The 24,299-nt window shown below is 49.9% G+C and overlaps 1 protein-coding gene across 1 annotated transcript in view; it reads right to left on the bottom strand.

Moving 5' to 3' along the window:
- LOC147123128 (uncharacterized) overlaps positions 1-24,299 on the bottom strand; it is a 170,362-nt gene that overhangs the window by 34,453 nt on the left and 111,610 nt on the right. The gene's annotated exons all lie outside the window — the stretch shown is intronic.

Genomic DNA, 24,299 nt, shown 5'->3' with positions numbered 1-24,299 from the left:
GCCTATTCTGCCATTCAGTGAGATCATGGCTGATCTGTGACTTAACTCCATATATCTGCCTTTGCCCCATTTCCCTTAATGCCATTAGTTAACAGAAATCTATCAATCTCACATTTAAAATTAACAATTGACCCAGTATCAACTGCTATTTGTGGAAGAGAGTTCTAAACTTCTACCACCCTTTGCGTGTAGAAGTGTTTCCTAACTTCACTCCTGAAAGGCCTGGCTCTAATTTTTAGGCTGCGTCCCCTAGTCTTAGAATCCCCAACCAATGGAAATAGTTTCTCGCTCTCTACCCTATCAGTTCCCCTTAATATCTTGAAAACTTCAATTAAATCACCCCATAATTTTCTAAATTCCAGGAAATACAACCCTAGTTTGTGTAATCTCTCGTCATAATTTAACCCTTGGAGTCCAGGTATCATTCTGATAAATCTATGCTGCAATCCCTCAAAAACCAATCTATCCTTCCTAATGTGTGATGTCCAGAACTAAACGCAGTACTCCAGGTATAAAAACAGAAAATGCTGGAAATACTCAGCAGGTCAGGCAGCATCTGTGGAGAGAGAAACAGAGTTAATGGCCGGAATTTTCCTTACTTGGCAGGTCTGGTGCGGCCGGTGTCCATGGCGGGTCGTGACCCCGCTGCTGGCTCCATCCCGCTGTACAGAATGAACTTAGCTTAATGGGGCCTATTAAGCCCGCCCAGCGCACTCCCGGCCCAATTAGATGGAGCAGGTCTAGTGATGCCATTCATGACGTGTTTTAAACCGGGACCCTGGCCACATTACATTTTAAGTTCAATCTAACATAGTGGGTGTTGAATCTTTACTGTACAATCATATAATAAAAGTTATATATGAGTGGCAAAGAAATATTTAAATAAAATTATCATTAAGTAATATGACTCCATCTACAAATATGTTCAAGAACATAATTTAAAAAGTACATTAATTGTAAAGTTATTGGTGCTTTAGTCACAAATCTATAGACTTTTGTATCAGTAACTGGTACAAATAAAAGATGTGTGTATATAGGTAATACATAAAATTAAGCAGATTTTAAATATAATTGTAAAGGGGTGGATTTACAATCTTGTGCAAGTTCAGCGGAACAGCTGCGGAATCCCTGACAAACAGTGTAAGTGGTACTTATAATGTGTTTCTGGGATTTCTGCAGCTCTTCCATTGAAGTTAACAATGGACAAGTGAGAGAACCTCCGCAGAAATTCACTCTCAAAGTCTCAGACTGAAAAATTTAATTAGTTATATTCAGGGGCTGAAAGCAAATTGAACCAGTGGAATTAGTGATGAGAATGAAATTGTTACGGTTAATGTGTAACTGGACAATCACAGTATACTGTGAGAAAAACCTGACCAGAAACAACACAAAACTTTATTTAAATGGTATATGTCATTTTTTATAGTGCAGATTAATTCACTGCAATTACTGTTCAGTTGGAAGGCAACAGCCGAGAATGGCCAGTGAAAAATTAACATTTACCAGTAGCTTTTCAAGTAGTACAGAATCTCCATTAAGCTGTTAGCTGATGTAATCAACATGTTTTTATTTGGTTTGTTTCCCATGCTGTCAAGTTATCAACTGGAGCAAGGGCCACAGAACTCACGCCTCAGGTTGACAGACGTGGTTCTGTGTGAATTCCGTGGCCATGCAGGGATATTTAAAAAGTAGGGTGAAAAAGGCTCTTAAATGCCTGTAAAGTACATCAATAATTTCAATTGGGTTCCCCACCGCTGCAGGTCAGGTCAGCTCCACGCTGACAGGTGCGTCTGTGGGAAAGGCATGTGGGAGCGAGTTGACAGCGGGTTCCCGACCTGCTGTCAAAAAAAACAACTTTCCCACCCGACCCGCCACCAATCACGCCCACTACCACCACGGAAAATTCAGCTCAAATTCAGTCCACTTGAACAAGCATGGAGTAACACAGGAGAGTCAGCGTGGATTTGTTAAGGGAAAATCGTGTTTGACTAACTTGTTGAGTTTTTTGACGAGGTAACAGAGACAGTGGCTGAGCGCAGTGCAGTTGATGTTGTGTATATGGACTTTCAAAAGGCGTTTGATAAAGTACCACAATACAGGCTCATTAGCAAAGTTGAAGCTCATGGGATAAAAGGGGCAGTAGCAACATGGATACAAATCATAGAATCATAGAAATTTACGGCAGAAAAGGAGGCCTTATGACCCATTGGGCTCGATTTTTACTCAGGTGCGGGATGGTGTCGTGTTATCCGAATTTCATGTTTCCCACACGAATCTAAATGGATGTGGGAGATTGATGCAATTTTAACTTAAGTGGCCAATTGATTTCCAACGTGTGGGAAGCCTTTGCAAATGGGTTTCTCATGACTGAAAGTCCCCTCCGATGACGTCATCATTGCTGCTGCATTTAAGGTCCACAGCAAGCCTTGCTTCTTCTGCAGGCTTCCAAGCTTTCTCCATTTGGTGTCAGAGGGACCTGCAGGAAAGATGACAAGCGGGAGGGCAAGATCAGCTCCTCGCTTTGAGGAGGCGGCACTGCAGGCATTAGTCGATGGGGCTAGGGCCAACAGGGAGGTCCTGTTGCCTGCATCAGGGAAGTAGAGGCCTCCCACTCAGACCAAGGCAGTGTGGATGCAGGTGGCTGAGGAGGTCAGCTCCTTGGGAGTCACCCACAGAACCTGGATACAGTGCAGGAAAAGATTTCATGACCTTCAGCGCACTGGAAAAGTGAGTATGAATTTCCCATCACCCTCAATCTGATTTCCCATTGCCTTTCCTCACCAGCACTCAGCTTTAGCAATCTCTTCCTCCACATCCCACTTGACACTGACATCCATGCACCCTTACCCATTCCCTGTCTCTCTATGCTCACATTCACCTAACTATTCCACCATGCAGCCCTCACACTCCCTACACTCTGATGCTTTGAACACAACTGACAACACACAGGGAGGGCCCTTGGTCTTGCAACCTCACTCCATCTTTGTCTCCTTCTAATTATCTATGCTATGCAATCTCTATACTCACTCCTTCATTCTCACTCAACCTCCACTTGTCTCCCTCATTGCAGGAAAAGAGAGCTCACAACAAAAGAGAGCAAGCCAGGACAGGAGGAGGGCCACCCTCAATAGCCCACCTGACCCCCTGGGAGGAGGCCGTCCTGGAAATTATGGGCATTGAGGATGATTTGCGCGTGGGGGACAGACAGACAGGTGCAACACAGCAAGCTGGTGACAGAAAAGTTTCCCATCTCTCTCTTTGACATTCCACGAGTCGCTGATAATGATTGTCAATAAGGTCTCGCATAAGAGATTAGCGTGTAAAGTTAAGGCACATGGGATTGGGGGCAAGGTATTGACGTGGATAGAGAACAGGTTGGCAGACAGAAAGCAAAGAGTTGGAATAAACGGGTCTTTTTCCGAATGGCAGGCAGTGACTAGTGGGGTACCGCAGGGATCGGTCCTTGGACCCCAGCTATTCACAATATATATTAATGATCTAGACAAGGGAACTAGATGTAATATCTCCAAATTTGCAGACGACACAAAGCTGGGTGGGCGTATGTGCTGTGAGGATGATGCCGAGAAACTCCAGGATGATTTGGACAGGTTGGGTGATTGGGCAGAAGCATGGCAGATGCAATATAACGTGGATAAATGTGAGGTTATCCATTTGGTGGCAAAAACAGGAAGGCAGATTATTATCTGAATGGCAATAGATTGGGAGAAGGGGAAGTGCAACGAGACCTGGATGTCCTTGTGCACCAGTCGCTGCAGGTGCAGCAGGCGGTTAAGAAGGCAAATGGTATGTTGGCCTTCGTAGCGAGAGGGTTTGAGTACAGGAACAAGGATGTCTTGCTGCAGTTGTACAGGGCCTTGGTGAGACCACATCTTGAGTATTGTGTGCAGTTTTGGTCGCCTTATCTGAGGAAGAATGTTCTTGCCATGGAAGGAGTTCAGCGAAGATTCACCAGGCTGATACCTGGGATGGCAGGAATGACGTATAAGGAGAGATTGGGACGATTGGGCTTGTACTCGCTGGAGTTTAGAAGAATGAGAGGGGATCTCATTGAAACTTATAAAATTCTGACAGGACTGGACAGACTAGATGCAGGAAGGATGTTCCCGATGGTCGGGGAGTCCAGAACCAGGGGTCACAGTCTAAGGATAAGGGGTAGGCCATTTAGGACAGAAATGAGGAGGAATTTCTTCACCCAGAGAGTGGTGAACCTGTGGAATTCTCTACCACAGAAGGCAGTAGAGGCCAATTCATTAAATATATTCAAGAGGGGTTGGATATATTTCTTAAGGCTAAAGGGATCAAGGGGTATGGGGAGAAAGCAGGGACCGGGTACTGAATTTGGATGATCAGCCACGATCGCATTGAATGGCGGAGCGGGCTCGAGGGGCCAAATGGCCTACTCCTGCTCCTATCTTCTATGTTTCTATGTGAAGCTGTAACAGATGCACTTATGAGCATCTGCAAAAAGCTATGTGCATGTAACCTTGGCATCACATCTCTGACTCTTTCCTTTACTCCCCCACAGGACCATCACAAGCATCCATCCCCCCTAGCCAGGAAGAAGAGGCTAAGCAGCCAGACTCCTCAGAGGAAGCTACAACCTCTGAGGGCGCAGCGTCACCAGAAATCTGCGCACCCAACACCAGCGCAGACACTCACACCTCGGTGGGACCTTCGGGACATAGAGTAGTGTTGTCACCTGGTGTATCACAGCTCACAAGTGAGCATCAGCAGATTGTGGAGACAGGGACAGCAGTGGAGAATCCTAGTCGGAGGGCGCAGGACTCTGCCAGCTCGGCTCAGCAGCATGTCGACCCTCTGCCTCTGGGTCCATCCATAAGATCAGAGGTGATGGAACTCCAGGCACAGATGTAGGAGTCTCTGGCAGGTTTTGTCTCTAGGGTCACTGCGAGTGTGGAGCGAATGGAGGAGTCCATAGCGAACATGAGCAGAGCCTTTGTGGAGTCATTGGCGCATGAACGCATCACCACGGAAAGGATGGCTACCTCCATGGAAACGCTTGCTACCTCCATGGTAAGGCTGACTGCCGTAGCGGAGAGGATGGCTACGGTAGAGGAGAGGAGGGCTATGGCCATGGAGGAGGTTAGTCGCCAAGGTATGGAAAACATGGTCATTGTTCAGAATAGAGTGACATCTCTTGAGGAGCGATGGGCATCTATTGAACAGAGAAACCAGACCTTCATGGAAGTCCTTCTGAGTAGGACTGCCATTGCAGATATGAGTCCCCATGGCCCCACTGATGTGCAGCAAGGTGCTGTCCAGCCACTTGCAGGCGCTGAGGGGGACCTGACCCATGAGATGGAGGTTAGTGGCAGACCTCAGGGAAGTGGGGACTCCTCTCCAAGCGCTCACACTTCCATGCCACTGCAGAGCCCTCGGTCAGAGCCCCACTGGAGTCCACACCCAAGTGAGATAGGCATCTGAACCCCTGCACAGCCGCAGGAGCAGCAGACTGTTGACGAGCCCTCACAGGCTCGCCACCCCAGAGGACGCCCGCCAAAGGTGTCGAGACAGGAGCAGCAGCAAAGTGAGCAAGGGGCCTACACATCTGCTGAAGCCACAGGGAAGCACCACGTAGGAGCACGCGTTAGAGGAAGATAAAGCACAAGTAGTCACAAGGGTAGTCACTTGGGTGGAATTTTGTGTTTAGTGTAAAAATGCCATCACGTCGTAATTGTGCATAAAAATTCTGATGGCAAATGTTGCAGTTGTGGCGTCTGTCATTTCGCTATTGGGGCTTCCACATTGAGGCCTTAGGAATACTTGCAACTGTCAGTATGGTGGTCAGAGTGCTAGGAATCCTCTGGTTCTTGGACATTGTCAATGCTCTGGTAAGAAGCTGCGAGGCAAATGTGTTTGATTGACTAGGCTAAGCAAATCTGGCCATGATGAGTGCGTTCCTTGCATCCCGGGCAGCAATGTTCTCGCGTAATGCTGCCGCTGGTTGATGGGCCTCTGCAGGATATTCGTTTTCGCCCCCCTCCTCTTCCTCCTCCTCCTCCTCCTCATCTGAGGATGATATGTGAGGAGCCACTTGGTCCTCATGAATCTGCAAGCCACGACGCTGTGCCATGTTGTGAAGTGCACAGCAAACCACGACGATTCTGGAGACCCTGGCTGCTGAGTACTGCAGGGCTCCACCGGATCAATCCAGGCATCTGAAGCGCATCTTCAGCAAACCGATGGTTTGCTTGATAATGGATCTGGTGGAAATGTGGCTGGAATTGTAGCGCTCCTCAACTTCGTTGGCTGGCCTCCTCAACGGCGTCATTAGCCACGTCCTCAGGGGATAGCCGTTGTCTCCAAGTAGCCATCCGTTAAGTTGGTCTGGTGGACTGAATAGCGGAGGCACACTAGACTGGCGCAGGATGAAGGAGTCATGGCAACTGCCAGGGTACATGGCACAAACATGCAAAATTTCCTTCTTGTGGTCACACACCAGCTGAACGTTGAGGGAGTGGAAGCCATTGCGGTTGACAAAAATACCTGGATTGTGATGGGCCACATGTGTGCAGTCAACGACGCCCTGCACCCTTGGAAAGCCTGCCAGATGAGCTAATCCAACCGCTCGCGCCGTGACACTTGCTCGATCCTTGGTGAAATGGATGTGATTGTGCGCGAGGGCAAAGAGGGCATCGGTTACCTGCATGATGCAAGTGTGTGCGGCCGCCTGGGAGATGCCACTGATGTCTGCTGCTGATCCCTGGAATGAGCCTGACGCAAAAAAGTTGAGTGCGGTGGTGACTTTGACGGCCACTGATAATGCTTGTCCACCTGGTCCTCTGGGCAGCAGGTCTTGCTGTAGCATTGCGCAGATTTCAGTCACTACCTCTCGCGAAAGTTGGAGCCGCCTTTGGCACTGCTGCTCAGACATGTTGAGATAGGTGACCCTGCGTCTGTAGACCCTGTTTGGGGGGTATCTCCTGCGCCGACGGGCTTCCAGGCGCTGGCCCCTTCTGGCCTGTGCAGCCTCAGGTGGGTGAGCAGCAGCCTGGCGCTCCTGCTGCTGCTGTTGCTGGTGCTGCTGTTGTTCCTGGTTCTGCTGCTGCCGCAGCTGGTGCTCGAGCTCCTCTAATGCCCAGATGGGAAGGAAATAAATGGCTCCCATGCTTCTGGTATATGCCTCCGTTGAGGAAGCGCTGAGTGAAGGTGGTGAGAGGGCTTTCCCAGGAGGCCACACTGGAGATGGGTAAGAGGCTCCAACCTTCCACAGGTGTGGTTAAGCCTTGTAAAAGTTGCCCCAGACCTGAGACCACTGAGTCCTGCCACCTACAAATGATGGCTGATCAAATCTCCTCTTTAATGGTTGACCTGCAGTTGATAGTCAGCAATCCAATAGTGCTCCCGCCAGGTTTCACATTCGTGATTCCCACCAGGCGTATTTTATGTGGGAAAAGGGTTAAATTTGCAAGGGCCTGTTAAAATAGGATTATAGAGGCCATTTAGTGGTAATTAAGGGCCTTAAAGACCAGTTCCGCCTGTTGGATGCGGGACGGAGTCGGGACCATCAGACACGCCTGAGTTAAATTTGCTCGTAGTCGGGAACCAGGCGGGGGGGTGGGGGGGTCCCGCCCGCCAGTTTTACGATTTTAACCCCCCGTACGCCTCCAAGCCCGACTCCACAGCTCAATGAAAATCAAGCCCATCGTGTCTGTGCTGGTTGAGGAATAGCTATCCAGCTGACTCCCACTTTCCAGCTCTTGGTCCCTAGCCTTGTAGGTTAAGGCACTTAGGCCTAGAAATTCAGTTAGGGGCGCCCAGCTCGCCTGGGCACCGGAATTACCGCTGTGCGCGGAGCCACTTGCGCCAGCGGGATATTCAGTTTCAGCTCCCCAAGTGGAAGCCGGCCGCTAAACAAGGGCGGGGCGCCGAAACTGAATATCAGCGTGCAAAGTGCCGCAGCGCCACCCACTGCGGCACGGCAGCCTGCGGTACTGCAGGCCTTCCTCTCACTCTTAAGGGGGAGGTGCCTGCAACAGCGCGATCCCCGCTCGCGAGTGCCGGCAAATGAGCCCGGCACCAAGGAGAAGTGCCGGGCTCTCTGGAAACAGCCGGCAATGCCGCGGGGGGGGGGGGGGGGGTGTAGGAGGCCGGGGACAGAGGTGCGGGCAGGCGGCCGCCGAAAAAGCGGCCGGCCGCACCTCCACCTTAACTCGCCCCACTACCGGCACAGGTAGGCCCTGTGCACCGGTCGCTGTTTGCGGTCGGCGCGGAGGAGGCGGCAGCAACCAAATATGGCCAGCGGGGCGATAGCGGGGCGCTGCGCACACCGATGACGTCATCGGTGGCGGCGCAGCGCTACAGGCTAACGTCGCCATTAGCACCCCGCTAAATATCGCGGTAGGTTTGGACAGTGGCGCAAAAGCCCTCTTTGGGCGCAAACTGGTGGCGCAGGCCACTGAATTTCTAGGCCTTAAATTGCATATCCAAGTTTTAAATGTGATGAGCATTTCTGCCTCTACCACCCTTTCACGCAGTGAGATCCAGACCCCCACCACCCTCTGGGTGAAACAAGTTCTCAACTCCCCTCTAATCCTTCTACCAATTACTTTAAATCTATGCCCCCTGGTTATTGACCTCTCTGATAAGGGAAATAGGTCGTTCGCATCCACTCTATCTAGTTCCCTCATAATTTTATACACCTCAATCAAGTCTCCCCTCAGCCTCCTCTATTCCAAAGAATACAACCGCAGCCTATCCAATCTTTCCTCATAGCTAAAATTCTCAGTCCTGGCAACATCCTTGTAAATCTCCTCTGTACCCTCTCTAGTGCAATCACATCTTTCCTGTAATGTGGTAACTGGAACTGTACGTAGTAGTCTAGCTGTGGCCTAACTAGTACTTTATACAGTTCAAGCATAACATCCCTACTGTTATATTCTATGCCTTGGCTAATAAAGCAAAATATCTCATATGCTTTCTTAACAACCTTATCTACCGGTCCTGCTACCTTCAGGGATCTTTGGACATACACTCCAAGGTCCTCTGCTCTTTTACACTTCTCAGTATCCTACCATTTATTGTGTATTCCCTTGCCTTGTTAACTCTCCCCAAATGCATTGCCTCACACTTCTCTGGATTGAATTCAATTTGTCACTTTTCTGTCCACCTGACCAGTCCATTGATATCTTCTTGCAGTCTACAGCTTTCTTCCTCACTATCAACCACACGGCCAATTTTTGTATCATCTGCAAACTTCCTAATCATGCCCCCTACATTGAAGTCTAAATTATTGATGTACTAGCTGGAGTGCCCGGCAGTGCCGAGGCTTTTTTGAGGGCATGTTGTTGTTGGAAGAGAGAGAGAGAGCAACTGGGGGGAAGAGAGAGAGCGACTGGGGGGAAGAGAGAGAGCGACTGGGGGGAAGAGAGAGAGCGACTGGGGAGAAGAGAGAGCGACTGGGAGGAAGAGAGAGAGCGACTGGGGGGAAGAGAGAGAGCGACTGGGGGGAAGAGAGAGAGCGACTGGGGGGAAGAGAGAGCGACTGGGGGGAAGAGAGAGCGACGGGGGGAAGAGAGAGACTGGGGGGAAGAGAGAGAGCAACTGGGGGTAAGAGAGAGAGCGACGGGGGGAAGGGGGTGGGGGGGAGGGGAAAGGGGGGGAGGGGAAAGGGGGGAGGGGGAGGGGGGAGAGGGGGAGGGAGGGGAAGGGGGGAGGGGAGGGGAAGGGGGGAGGGAGGGGGGAGGAGAGGGGGTGGAGGGGGGGTGGAGGGGGAGGGGGTGTGTGGGGGGGAAAGGGGGGGTGGGAAAGGTGTGGGGGGAAGGGTGGGGGAAGGAGGGGGGAGGGGGGAAGGGAGAAAGGGAGGGAGGGAGTAAGGGAGGGGGTGAGAAAGGGAGGGGGGGAGCCAGCAGACCCTCTTCCCTCTGCCGGCAATGGCTCCGCGGAGCTCCGTGCCGCCCCACGCACTGACATGGCCCAGCCGAGCGCAGCGCCCCGGTCAGCCCGAGCCCCGAGCCCCGCCCCACGGCCTCCCGAGCCCCGGCTTCAAGACCGCCGATTGCGGCTGGGCTTGCGCTGGAGCCAAGCCGTGGGAACGGGCATGAGCCGGCTTGAGGCTGTGAGAGAGGGCCGGGCGCGGTTGCCGGGGTAACCCTTCCCCCCCCTTCCCGCTCTCCCGAGCACCGGCCTCCCGAGCACCGGCCCCCCGCCCGAGCCGCAGGGGGGAAGGAGAGAGAGAGCCGCCGCTCCTCCGGTCGATGTGTTGCGGGCCGACCCCTGATGAGCGCCCGATCAGCTGAGCCCGAGCCCCGCAGTGACCGCAACTCACCTCCCACTAGGCTCCCTCCCGCCCCGCCAGCCTTTACCAAAATGGCGGTGATGGCTACGCTCGGCCCAGTCCCGCGCCGCCAGCCTTTACAAAGATGGCAGCGATCGCGGGGCGGGCCCAGCGGGAGGGGCGATGCCTAGCTCGGGCGTGGCTGGGCAACAGAGGCTCAGGCTTCCAGGCCTGCAAAAACGGTGAAAGGTAGGAAAATTATAGAGATTAGAGAAAAGATTAACAAATTAATTAACTTTTTTTAAAAACAATTTGTGTTTTAAAAGCAACTTTTTTTTTGCTGGAAATATAGATTTGAAAAGAAACACGTAGAAAGTGGGAAAAAAAATAAACTTACGAATCAAGATGGCTGACGCTCACCTCAGTTCAGAATGATAAGGCCCGCCCACACACGCACCGATTGGTCAACCGTCAGGTCACTGAACTGTAGGATTGGTCAATCATCACATCACTCAACTCTAGGATGGCCCGCCCACACACACAATGAACCCGCCCCCACTCGATGCTAATGTGCGGATAATGAGCGGAATTTTGAACATTTTTTGGATACCGTCGGCACAATTTTTGTCCGACCAAAAAGTAAATACACCTACAAGAGTCCCCTAATGATGAGCTTTCTTTTGATATAACATATGTGTAGGTACGCTCTATAACTTTTGATTGTATAGCCGGACAGACAGACAGAGACAGACAGACAGAGAGACAGACAGACAGAGAGACATACTGGCCTAGAAATTCACTTTGGGCCCGCCAGCTGGCATGCGCCCAAAAGTTAGCGCTAAGCGCAGAGCCAGTTGCGACCGGCAGATATTCAGTTTTTGCACCCCAAGTCGGAACCGGGCGCTATTCCAGGGTGTGCCCGCCCCCGCTTGGGGCGCTGAAACTGAATTTCAGCGCTCTAGGCGCCGCTGCGCCACCCGCTGCGGAGCGGCAGGCTGCGGTACTGCAGGCCTCCTCCTTCTCTTAAGGGGGAGGTGCCTGCAACGGGGAGATCGCCGCTGGATAGTGCCGGCAAATGAGCCCGGCACCACGGAGAAGTGCTGGGTTCGCGGAAAGCAGCCGGCAATGCCGCGGCGGGGGGGGTGGAGGAGGCCGGGGAAGGAGGTGCGGGCAGGCGGCTGCCGAAAAAGCGGCCGGCCGCACCTCCACCTTAAAGCGCCCCACTAAGGCTACAGTACGGCCCCGTTTTCTGATCGCTGTTTGCGGCCGCTGCGGAAGAGGCGGCCGCAACTAAATATGGGGGTCGGGCCGGTATCGGGGCGGAACCGTGGCACTGCACACACCGATGACGTCATCGGTGCCGGCGCAGCGCTAACGGCTACCGCCGCCATTACCGCTGCGCTGAATATCAGCGCAAACTCCTCTATTGGCGCAGAAGCCCTCTTTGGGCGGTAACTGGCCGCAAAGCTGGCAGCGCCTTACTGAATTTCTAGGCCACTGTTTTATATATATAGATAGATACCACAAAAATCAAAGGACTTAGTACTGAGCTCTGCGGAACCCCACTTTCCAGCCACAAAACCACCTGTTGACCATTGCCCTTTGCTTCCTGTACTGAGCCAATTTTGGATCCAACTTGCCACTTTCCCTTGGATCCCATGGGCTTTTACTTTTTTGACCAGTCTGCCATGTGGGACCTTGTCAAAAGCCTTGCTAAAATCCATGTAGACTATATCAAATGCACTACCCTCATCAACCCTCCTTGTTACCTCCTCAAAAAATTCAATCAAGTTAATCAGACATGACCTTCCCATAACAAATCCATGCTGACTGTCCTTGATTAATCCGTGCCTTTCTAAATGAAGATTAACACTGCCGCTCAGAATTTTTCCAGTAATTTGCCCACCAACGAGGTTAGGCTGACTGGCCTGTAATCACTCGATCTATCCCTTGCTCCCTTTTTAAACAAAGGTACAACATTAGCAGTCCTCCAGCACCACGCTTGTAGCTAGAGAGGATTGGAAAATAATAGTCAAAGCCTCCGCTATTTCCTGCCTTGCTTCTCTTAACAGCCTGGGATATATTTCATCCGGGCGTGGCAATTTATCTACTTTCAAAGATATTAAACCCCTTAACACTTCCTCTATCACTATGTTTATCTCATCTAATATTTCACACTCCTCCTCCTTAACTACAATGGCTGCATCATCCTCTCATTTGTGAAGACAGATGCAAAGTATTCATGAAGGACCATACCCACGTCTTCCGCCTCCACACACAAGCTTCCATTTTGGTCTCTAATAGGCCCTACCCTTTCTTTAGTTATCCTCTTGCTCTTTATGTATTTGTAAGATATCTTTGGGTTTTCCTTGATTTAAATTGCCAATATTTTTTCATGCCCTCTTTGCTTTCCTAATTTCCTTTTTAATTTCACCACTGCACTTTCTATACTCCTCTAGGCTTTCTGCAGTATTTAGCTCGGTGTGTTGGGGTTGTGTAATCCGCATTTCGTGTTATCCACACGAATGTAAATCGATGTGAGAGATTGATGCAAATTTAACTTAATTGCCCAATTGAGTTCCAATATGTGGGAACCCTTGGCAAATGAGTTTTTCCAGTCTGAAAGTCGCCTCCGATGACATCATCATTGTTGCTGCATTTAAGGTCTACAGCAAGCCTTGCTTCTTCTGCAGACTGCCAACCTTTTTGCCTTTGGTGTGGGAGGGACCTGGAAGCACCATGAGCAGCGGGAGAGCTACGTCTGCTCTCAGATTCCATGATGTGGCCCTGCAGGCATTAGTTGATGGAGCTAGAAACATAGAAGATAGGAGCAGGAGTAGGCCATTCGGCCCCTCGAGCCTGCTCCGCCATTCAATGTGATCATGGCTGATCATCCAAATTCAGTACCCTGTCCCTGCCTTCTCCCCATATCCCTTGATCCCTTTCGCCTTAAGAAATATATCCAACTCCTTCTTGAATATATTTAATGAACTGGCCTCCACTGCCCTCTGTGGCAGAGAATTCCACAGGTTCACCACTCTCTGGGTGAAGAAATTCCTTCTCATTTCAGTCCTAAATGGCTTACTCCTTATCCTTAGACTATGACCCCTGGTTCTGGACTCCCCGGCCATCGGAAACATCCTTCCTGCATCTAGTCTGTCCAGGACTGACAGAATTTTATAGGTTTCGATGAGATCCCTTCTCAATCTTCTAAACTCCAGTGAGTATAAGCCCAATCGACACAATCCTCATACGTCATTCCTGCCATCCCAGGTATCAGTCTGGTGAATCTTCACTGCACTCCCTCCATGGCAAGAACGTCCTTCCTCAGATAAGGCGACCAAAACTGCACACAATACTCCAGATGCGGTCTCACCAAGGCCCTGTACAACTGCAGCAAGACATCCTTGTTCCTGTACTCGAACCCTCTTGCTACGAAGGCCAACATACCATTTGCCTTCTTAACCGCCTGCTGCACCTGCATGCTTACCTTCAGCGACTGGTGCACAAGAACACCCAGGTCTCTTTGCACTTCCCCTTCTTCCAATCTATTGCCATTCAAATAATAGTCTGCCTTCCTGTTTTTGCCACCAAAGTGGATAACCTCACATTTATCCACATTATAGTGCATTTGCCATGTTTCTGCCCAATCACCCAACCTGTCCAAATCGTACTGGAGTTTCACGACATCCTCCTCACAGCATACCCTCCCACCCAGCTTTGTGTCATCTGCAAATTTGGAGATATTACATCCAATTCCCTCATCCAGATCATTAATATATATTGTGAACAGCTGGGGTCCTAGGACCGATCCTTGCGGTACCCCACTAGTCACTGCCTGCCACTCGGAAAACGACCCGTTTATTCCAATTCTTTGCTTTCTATCCGCCAACCAGTTCTCTATCCAAGTCAATACCTTGCCCCCAATCCCATGTGCCTTTATTTTGCATGCTAATCTCTTATGCGGGACCTTATCGAAAGCCTTCTGAAAGTCCAAATACACCACATCCACCGGTTCTCCCTTATCTATTTTACCAGTTACATCCTCAAAAAATTCCAGTAGATTAGTCAATCACGATTTACCTTTTGTAAATCCACGTTGACTTTGTCCAATCCTGTCACTGCTTTCCAAGTGCTCTGCTATTACATCTTTTATAATGGACTCTAGCATTTTCCCCACTACCGATGTCAGGCTTACCGGTCTATAATTTCCCGCTTTTTTTCTACCACCTTTTTTGAATAGTGGGGTAACATTAGCTACCCTCCAATCCATGGGTACTGTTGCAGAGTCTATCGAGTTCTGGAAGATGACCAGCAATGCATCTACTATTTCTAGGGCCACTTCCTTAAGTACCCAAGGATGTAGATTATCAGGCCCTGGGGATTTATCGGCCTTCAGTCCCATCAATTTTCCTAACACCATTTCCCTACAAATACTGATTTCTTTCAGTTCCACCCTTTCATCAGATCCTATGTTCCCCAGCATCTCTGGGAGGCTATTTGTGTCCTCCTTTGTGAAGACAGAACCAAAATATGTATTTAGTTGGTCTGCCATTTCTTTGTTCCCCATAAGAAGGTGCTCCTCCCTTCTACAGGGAGGAAGAAGCCTCCCCAGTAGACCAAGGCCGTGTGGATACAGGTGGCAGAGGAGGTCAACTCCTTAGCAATGACCCGCAGAACCTGTATACAGTGTAGGAAGAGATTTCATGACCTTCAGCGCACTGGAAAAGTGAGTATGATTTTCCCATCACCTTCAATCTGATCCCCATTACCTTTCCTCACCAGCACTCAGATTTAGCAATCTCTTCCTCCACATCCCACTTGACACTGACAGTCATGCACCCTTACCCATTCCCTTTCTCTCTATGGTCACATTCACCTAACTATTCGACCATGCAGCCCTCACACTCCCTAGCACTGTGATGCTATGCAGACAACTGACAAAACACAGGGAGGGACCTTGGTCTTGCCACCTCACTCCACCTTTGTCTCCTTCTAATTATCTATGCTATGGAATCTCCACACTCACTCTTTCATTCTCACTCAACCTCCACTTGTCTCCCTCATTGCAGGAAAAGAGAGCTCATAATAAAAGAGAAAGAGGACAGGAGGAGGGACACCCTCACTAGCCCACCTCACCCCTGGGAGGAGGCGGTCCTGGAAATCGTTGGAGTTGAGGAAGATGCGCAAGTGGGGGACGGACAGACGGGTGCAACACAGCAAGCTGGTGACAGAATAGTTTACCATCTCTCTCATTGACACTGCATGAGTCACTGATAATGATTCTGAAGCTCTAACAGATGGACTTATGATCATCTGCAATATGCAATGTGCATGTAACCTTGGCATCACATCTCTGACTCTTTCCTTTACTCCCCCACAGGACCATCGCAAGCAGCCGTCCCCACTAGCCAGGAGGAACAGCCTGAGCAGCCAGACTCCTCAGAGAAAGCTGCAACCTCTGAGGGCGCAGTGTCAGCAGAATGCAACGCACCCAGCACCAGCGCAGACACTCACACCTCGGTGGGACCTTCGGGACATACATTAGTGTTGTCAGCTGATGTATCACAGCTCACAAGTGAGCATCAGCAGATTGTGGAGACAGGGACAGCAGTGGAGAGTCCTAGTCAGAGGGCGCAGGACTCTGCCAGCTCAGCTCAGCTGCATGTCGACCCTCTGCCTCTGGGTCCATCCATAAGATCAGTGGTGCTGGAACTCCAGGAACAGATGCAGGAGTCTCTGGCAGGTATTGTCTCCAGGGTCGCTGAGAGTGTGGAGCGAATGGAGGAGTCCATAGCGAACATGAGCAGAGCCTTTGTGGAGTCATTGGCGCATGAACGCATCACCACGGAAAGGATGGCAGCCTCCGTGCAAATGATGGCAACCTCCGTCGAAAGGATGGCTACAGTAGATGAGAGGATGGCTGCGGCCATGGAGGGGATAAGTCACCAGAGTGCAGAAAACATGGTGAGTGTTCAGAATAGAATGACATCTCTGGAGGAGCGATGGTCATCTATTGAACAGAGAAACCAGACTTTCACGGAAGTCCTTCTGAGTAGAACTGCCAGTGCAGATACGGGTCCCCATGGCCCCCCTGATGTGCAGCAAGGTGCTCTCAAGCCAATTGCAGGCACGGAGGGGGAGCTGACCCATGATTGGGAAGTTGGTGGCAGACATCAAGGAAGTGGGGGCTCCTCTCCAAGCGCTCACACTTCCATGCTACTGCAGAGCACTCAGTCAGAGCCCCACCGGAGTCCACACCCAACTGAGATCGGCGTCTCAACCCCTGCACAGCCGCAGGAGCAGCAGACTGTTGACGAGCTCTCACAGGCTCGCAACCCCAGAGGGCGCCCGCCAAAGGTGTCGAGACAGGAGCAGCAGGAAAGTGAGCAAGGGGCTTCCACATCTGCTGAAGCCACAGGGGAAGCACCACGTAGGAGCACGCGTAAGAGAAAGATACTGCACAAATAGTTACAAGTGTAGTCACTTGGGTGAAATTTGATGTATTGTTAGAAAAAACCATCAGATTAATAATGTTAATAAACATTCTGATGGCTACTGTTGTAGTTGTGGCGTGTGTCATTTCGTGAATGGGACTTTCATATTGAGGGCTTAGGATTACTTGCAATTGCAAGTAATATGCTGGTCAAATAGCTAGGAATCCGAAGGGTCTTGGCCATTGTTGATGCTCAGGTAAGAAGCTGCGAGGCAAAAGTGCTTGATCGGCTAGGCTAAGCAAATCTGGCCAAGATGAGTGCGTTCCTTGCATCCCGGGCAGCAATGTTCTCGCGTAATGCTGCCGCTGGTTGATGGGCCTCTGCAGGATGTTCGTTTTCGCTTTCCTCCTCCTCCTCCTCCTCATCATCTGAGGAGGATATGTGAGGAGCCACTTGGTCCTCAGGAATCTGCAAGCCACGGCGCTGTGCCATGTTGTGAAGTGCACAGCAAACCATGACGATTCTGGAGACCCTGGCTGCTGAGTACTGCAGGGCTCCACCGGATCAATCCAGGCATCTGAAGCGCATCTTCAGCAAACCGATGGTTTGCTCTATTCTGACTCTGGTGGACGTGTGGCTGGAGTTGTAGCTCTCCTCTGCTTCGTTGGATGGTCTCCTCAACGGCATCATTAGCCACGTTCTCAGGGGATAGCCCTTGTCTCCAAGTAGCCATCCGTTAAGTTGGTCTGGCAGACTGAATAGCGGAGGCACACTAGACTGGCACAGTATGAAGGAGTCATGGCAACTGCCAGGGTACTTGGCACAAACATGCAAAATTTCCTTCTTGTGGCCACACACCAGCTGAACGTTAAGGGAGTGGAAGTCTTTGCGGTTGACAAAAATACTTGGATTGCGATGGGGTGCCTTAAGGGCCACATGTGTGCAGTCAACGATGCCCTGCACCCTTGGAAAGCCTGCCAGATTAGCTAATCCAACCGCTCGCGCCATGACACTAGCTTGATCCTTGGTGAAATGGATGTGATTGTGCGCAATGGCAAAGAGGGCATCGGATACCCTGCGTGATGCAAGTGTGTGCAGCCACCTGGGAGATGCCACTGATGTCTGCTGCTGATCCCTGGAATGAGTCAGAGGCTAAAAAGTTGAGTGCGGTGGTGACTTTGACGGCCACTCATAAGGCTTGTCCACCTGGTTTTCTGGGCTGCAGGTATTGTTGCAGCATTGCGCAGATGTCACTCACTACCTCTCGCGAAAGTCAGAGCCGCCTTTGGCACTGCTGCTCACTCATGTTGAGGTAGCTGACCCTGTGTCTGTAGACCCTGTTTGGGGGGTATCTCCTGCGCCGACGGGCTTCCATGCGCTGGCCCCTTCTGGCCTGTGCAGCTTCAGGTGGGTGAGCAGCAGCCTGGCGCTCCTGTTGCTGCTGCTGCTGGTGGTGCTGCTGTTGTTCCTGGTTCTGCTGGTGCCGCGGCTGGTGCTCGAGCTTATCTAATGTCCAGAAGGGAAGGAAATAAATGGCTCCCATGCTTCTGGTATTTGCCTCAGTTGATGAAGCGCTCAGTGAAGGTGGCGAGCGGGGTTTCCCAGGAGGTCACACTGGAGATGGGTGTCAGGCTCCAAACTTCCACAGCTGTGGTTAAGCCTTCTAAAAGTTTCCCCAGACCTGAGACAACAAAGTCCTGCCACCTGCAAATGATGGCTGATCAAATCTCCTATTTAATGGTTGACCTGCAGCTGATAGTCAGCAATCCAATTGTGCTCCCGTCAGGTTTCATCGGCGTGTTTCACGTGGGAAAAGGGTTAAAATCGCAAAGGCCTTTCAAAATGGCATTATAGAGGCAATTTAGTGCTTGTTAAGGGCCTTAATGGCATATCCCGCCTCTTGAAGGCGGGACGGAGACGGGACCATTAGACACGAATGAATTAAAATTGCTCGGAGGCGGGATGGAGGCGGGGATGGTCCCGCCTGCCAGTTTCCGCGATTTTAACCCCCCACACGCCTCCAATCCTGCCTCCATGGCTCAATGAAAATCCTGCCCAAAGAGTTTGCAAAGGTATATAGATAGACTAAGTTAGTGGGCAGTAAGGTGGCAGATGGAGTATAATGTAGGGAAATATGAGGTTATTAACTTTGGTAGGAAGAATAGAAAAACAGAATATTTTTTAAATGGTGAGAAACTTTGAAATGGTGTTGTTCAGAGATTTGGGTGTCCTCGTGCAAGAAACACAGAAAGCTAGCATGCAGGTACAGCAAGCAATAAGGAAGGCAAATGGCATGTTGGCCTTTATTGCAAGGGGGTTGGAGTACAAGAGTAAAGAAGTCTTGCTACAATTGTACAGGGCCTTGGTGAGACCACACCTGGAGTACTGTGCACAGTTTTGGTCTCCTTATCTAAGGAAGGATATACTTGCCTTGGAGGCGGTGCAACAAACGTTCACTAGATTGATTCCTGGAATGAGAGGGCTGTCCTATGATGAGAGATTGTGTAGAATGGGCCTATACTCGCTGGAGTTTAGAAGAATGAGAGGTGATCTCCTTGAAACATACAAGATTCTGACAGGGTAGATGCTGAGAGGTTGGTTCCCCTGGCTGGAGATGAGGAAGAATTTCTTCACTCAGAGGGTTGTACATCTTTGGAATTCTCTGCCCCAGAGGGCTGTGAATGCTGAATCTTTGAGTATATTCAAGGCTGAGATTGATAGATTCTTGGGCTCTAAGGGAATCAAGGGATATGGAGATCAGGCGGGAAAGTGGAGTTGAGGTCGATGATCAGCCATGATCTTATTGAATGGCGGAGCAGGCTCGAGGGGCTGTATGGCCTACTCCTGCTCTTATTTCTTATGTTGTTATCTGCCTTATTCACTGGACTCCTTGCATTGAAGTACAGTATATACCATTAAGCACTACCAAACTCCTTTGTTGTCTATTTTCTAGCCTTTGTTTCCTCTGCCTTCCAAACTCACTTACTAATTTACTGCCTTCCATTTCCAGCTTTGCTTATCTCACTTCTGAATCTATGCTCAGGTTCCTATCCCACTGCCAAGCTAGAATACAAGATTGGCTAAGGGATAGAAATCAGAGAATTGTGGTGAATGGCTGTGACTGGAGGGAGGTATACATTGGAGTACCCCAAGGTTCAGTACTAGGGCCACTGCTGTTTTTGATATACATTAATGACTTGGACTTGAGGGTACAGGTCACAATTTCAAAATTGGCAGATGACACGAAACTTGTAAGTGTAGTAAACAGTGATGAAGATAGTAATAGACTTCTAGAATACCTAGACAGGCTGGTGGTATGGGGGGACACATGGCAGATGAAATTCAACACAGAGGAGTGTGAGGTGATACAATTTGGTCGGAACTATGGTACAATTTTTAAGGGGGCGCAAGAACAGAGAGACCTGGGGGAGCTTGTGCACAAAACTTTGAAGGTGGCAGGACAAATTAACAACATAGTTAATAAAGCATATGGGATCCTGGGCTTTATAAATAGAGGCTTAGGGCTGGATTTTGTCAGTGTGGGCGGGCTGGGGCGTGTCAGGTGGAAATCGTGTCAGGACCCCGACTCCTAAGTGAAGTGTTGAAAAAGTGTGATTTTCCCCTAATTGGCCAATTAATTTCCTGCATGAGGTTATTTGTGTCCTCCTTTGTGAAGACAGAACCAAAGTATGTATTTAATTGTTCTGCCATTTCTTTGTTCCCCATTATAAATTCCCCTGATTCTGACTGCAAGGGACCTACGCTTGACTTCACCAATCTTTTTCTCTTCACATATCTATACAAGCTTTTACAGTCAGTTTTTATGTTCCCTGAAAGCTTACTCTCATACTCTATTTCCCCCTCTTAATTAATCCCTTTGTCCTCCTTTGTTGGATCCTAAACAGCTCCCAATCCTCAGGTTTACTGCTTTTTCTGGCCAATTTATATGTCCTCTCCTTGGATCTTATGCTATCCCTAATTTCCCTTGTTAGCCACGGTTGAGTCACCTTTTTTGTTTTATTTTTATGCCAAATTGGGATGAACAAATTCTGTAGTTCATCCATGCGATCTTTGAATGTTTGCCATTGCCCATCCACCGTCAACCCTTTGAGTGTCATTCCCAATCAATCCTACCCAACTTGCACCTCATACCATTGTAGTCTCCTTTATTTAAATTCAGGACCCTAGTCTCTGAGTCAACTATTTCACTCTCCATCTTAATGAAGAATTCTATCATATTATGATCGCTCTGACCGAAGGGGCCTCGCACAACAAGATTGCTAATTAATCCTTTCTCATTACATAATACCCAGTCTAAGATGGCCTGATCTCTGGTTGGTTCCTCGACATATAGGTCCAGGAAACCATCCCGTATACACTCCAGGAATTCCTCCTCCACAGTATTGTTACTAATTTGGTTAGCCCAATCTATATGTAGATTAAAAACACCCATGATAACTGCTGTGCCCTTATTGCACGCTTCTCTAATTTCCCGTTTAATGCCATCCCCGACCTCCGCATTACTGTTTGGAGGTCTATATACCACTCCCACTAACGTTTTCTGCCCCTTGGTATTTTGCAGTTCTACCCATACAGATTCCACATCATCAGAGCTAATATCCTTCCTTTCAATTGTGTTAATCCCCTGTTTAACCAGCAATGCTACACCACCTCCTTTTCCTTTTTGCCTATCTTTCCTGAATATTGAATACCCTGGGATATTGCGTTCCCAGGCTTGGCCACCCTGGAGCCATGTTTCCGTAATCCCAATCATATCATATTCGTTTACCTCTATTTGCGCAGCTAATTCATCCACCTTATTACGAATGCTCCTTGCATTAAGACACAAAGCCTTCAGGCTTGTTTTTTTAGCGCTCTTAGATCTTTTAGAATTATTATTTACTGTGGCCATGTTTGATTTAAACCCTTGATTTCTCTGCCTGCCACTTTTGTTTTTCTCCTTCCTGTCTTGCTTTTATCCTTGTTTCCCTTTCCTCTGTCTCTCCGCTCAGGTTCCCAACCCCCTGCCATTTTAGTTTAAACCCTCCTCTAGAGCATTAGCAAAAACTCCCCCTATGACATCGGTCCCGGCCCTGCCCAGGTGCAAACCATCCGTTTTGTACTGGTCCCACCTCCCCCGGAACCGGTTCCAATGTCCCAGAAATTTGAATCCCTCCCTCTTGCACCATTCCTCTAGCCACGTATTAATCTGAAATATCTGTCTATTTCTACTCTGACTAGCACGTGGCACTGGTAGCAATCCTGAGATTACTACCTTTGAGGTCCTATTTTTTAATTTACCTCCTAACTCCCTATATTCAGCTTTTAGGACCTCATCCCGGTTTTTACCTATATCGTTGGTACCTATATGCACCACGACAACTGGCTGTTCACCCCTTCCAAAATGTTCTGCAGCCGCTGTGAGACATCCTTGACCCTTGCACCAGGAGGCAACACACCATCCTGGAGTCTTGTTTGCGGCCGCAGAAACACCTATCTATTCCCCTTACAATAGAATCCCCTATCACTATAGCTCTCCCAGTCTTTTTCCTCCCGTCCTGTGCAGCAGAGCCACCCCTGGTGCCAGGAAGTTGGCTGCTGCTGCCTTCCCCTGGTAAGCCATCCCCTCCATCAGTATCCAAAGCGGTATATCTGTTTGAGAGGGGGATGGCCACAGGGGACCCCTGCACTACCTGCCTGCACCTACTACTCTGCCTGTTGGTCACCCGTTCCCTCTCTGCCTGTGCCACCTTTACCTGCGGTGTGACCAACTGATTAAATGTGCTATTCACGACGTCCTCAGCATCGCGAATGGTTCAGTATGTATCCAATCGCTGCTCCAGCACCGTAATGCGGTCTGCCAGTAGCTGCAGCTGGACACACTTCCTGCACACATGGTTGTCAGGGACACAGGAAATGTCCCTGAGTTCCCACATAGCGCAGGAGGAGCATACCACGGCACTGGCCTGTCCTGCCATGACTTACCCTTTAATTAATTGCAATTAAATTAAACAAATGAATCCCACCAATTTCACCACAGTTAAATGATATATTTAAGGGCCCTGGTTTACAAACTGTCCCCGCTACAACACAGAGACCTTAAAAACTATAAACCACAGAGTTAAAGTTTTAAAAAAGAGAGAAATACTCACCAACCAATCACTTACCTGCTTTGTGGTGACGTCACACCTCGATTACTTTTTACTTCTCTCCCTCTGAGATTGGAGATTAGTAAACCTACCCGCGCCTCGGGCTTACCTTTTATAGGTCGCTGCCGCTCGGATTCCCGCCGCTGCCGCTCTGAGGCCTACCCGCGCCTCGGGCTTACCTTTTATAGGTCACTGCCGCTCGGATTCCCGCCGCTGCCGCTCTGAGGCCTACCCGTGCCTCGGGCTTACCTTTTATAGGTCGCTGCCGCTCGGATTCCCGCCGCTGCCGCTCTGAGGCCTACCCGCGCCTCGGGCTTACCTTTTATAGGTCGCTGCCGCTCGGATTCCCGCCGCTGCCGCTCTGAGGCCTACCCGCGCCTCGGGCTTACCTTTTATAGGTCGCTGCCGCTCGGATTCCCGCCGCTGCCGCTCTGAGGCCTACCCGCGCCTCGGGCTTACCTTTTATAGGTCACTGCCGCTCGGATTCCCGCCGCTGCCGCTCTGAGGCCTACCCGCGCCTCGGGCTTACCTTTTATAGGTCGCTGCCGCTCGGATTCCCGCCGCTGCCGCTCTGAGGCCTACCCGCGCCTCGGGCTTACCTTTTATAGGTCGCTGCCGCTCGGATTCCCGCCGCTGCCGCACTGAGGCCTACCCGCGCCTCGGGCTTACCTTTTATAGGTCGCTGCCGCTCGGATTCCCGCCGCTGAACGGCAATAGATTGGGAAAAGGGGAAGTGCAAAGAGACCTGGGTGTCCTTGTGCACCAGTCGCTGAAGGTAAGCATGCAGGTGCAGCAGGTGGTTAAGAAGGCAAATGGTATGTTGGCCTTCATAGCGACAGGATTCGAGTACAGGAGCCAGGATGTCTTGCTGCAGTTGTACAGGGCCTTGGTGAGACCACACCTTGAGTATTGTGTGCAGTTTTGGTTGCCTTATCTGAGGAAGGATGTTCTTGCCATGGAGGGAGTGCAGCACAGATTCACCAGACTGATATCTGGGATGGCAGGAATGACGTATGAGGAGAGATTGGGTCGATTAAGCTTATATTCGCTAGAGTTTAGAAGAATGAGAGGGGATTTCATTGAAACTAATAAAATTCTAACAGGACTAGACAGACTAGATGCAGGAAGAATGTTCCCAATGGTCGGGGAGTCCAGAACCAGGGGTCACAGTCTAAGGATAAGGAGTAAGCCATTTAGGACTGAGATGAGGAGGAATTTCTTCACCCAGAGAGTGAACCTGTGGAATTCTCTACCACACAAGGCAGTTGAGGCCAATTCATTAAATATATTCAAGAAGGAGTTAGATATATTTCTTAAGGCTAAAGGGATTAAGGGGAGAAAGCAGGGACAGGGTACTGAATTTGGATGATCAGCCATGATCTCATTAAATGGCGGAACAGGCTCGAGGGGCCGAATGGCCTACTGCTGCTCCTATCTTCTATGTTTTATGTTTCT

Source organism: Somniosus microcephalus, chromosome 2, assembly GCF_052327205.1.
Source record: "Somniosus microcephalus isolate GS21.2 chromosome 2, FLI_Smic_1.0, whole genome shotgun sequence".
In the NCBI taxonomy this organism is placed as follows: Eukaryota; Metazoa; Chordata; class Chondrichthyes; order Squaliformes; family Somniosidae; genus Somniosus; species Somniosus microcephalus.
The sequence above is the reverse complement of the archived record's forward strand: the minus strand, read 5'-3'. Positions and strand labels throughout refer to the sequence as shown.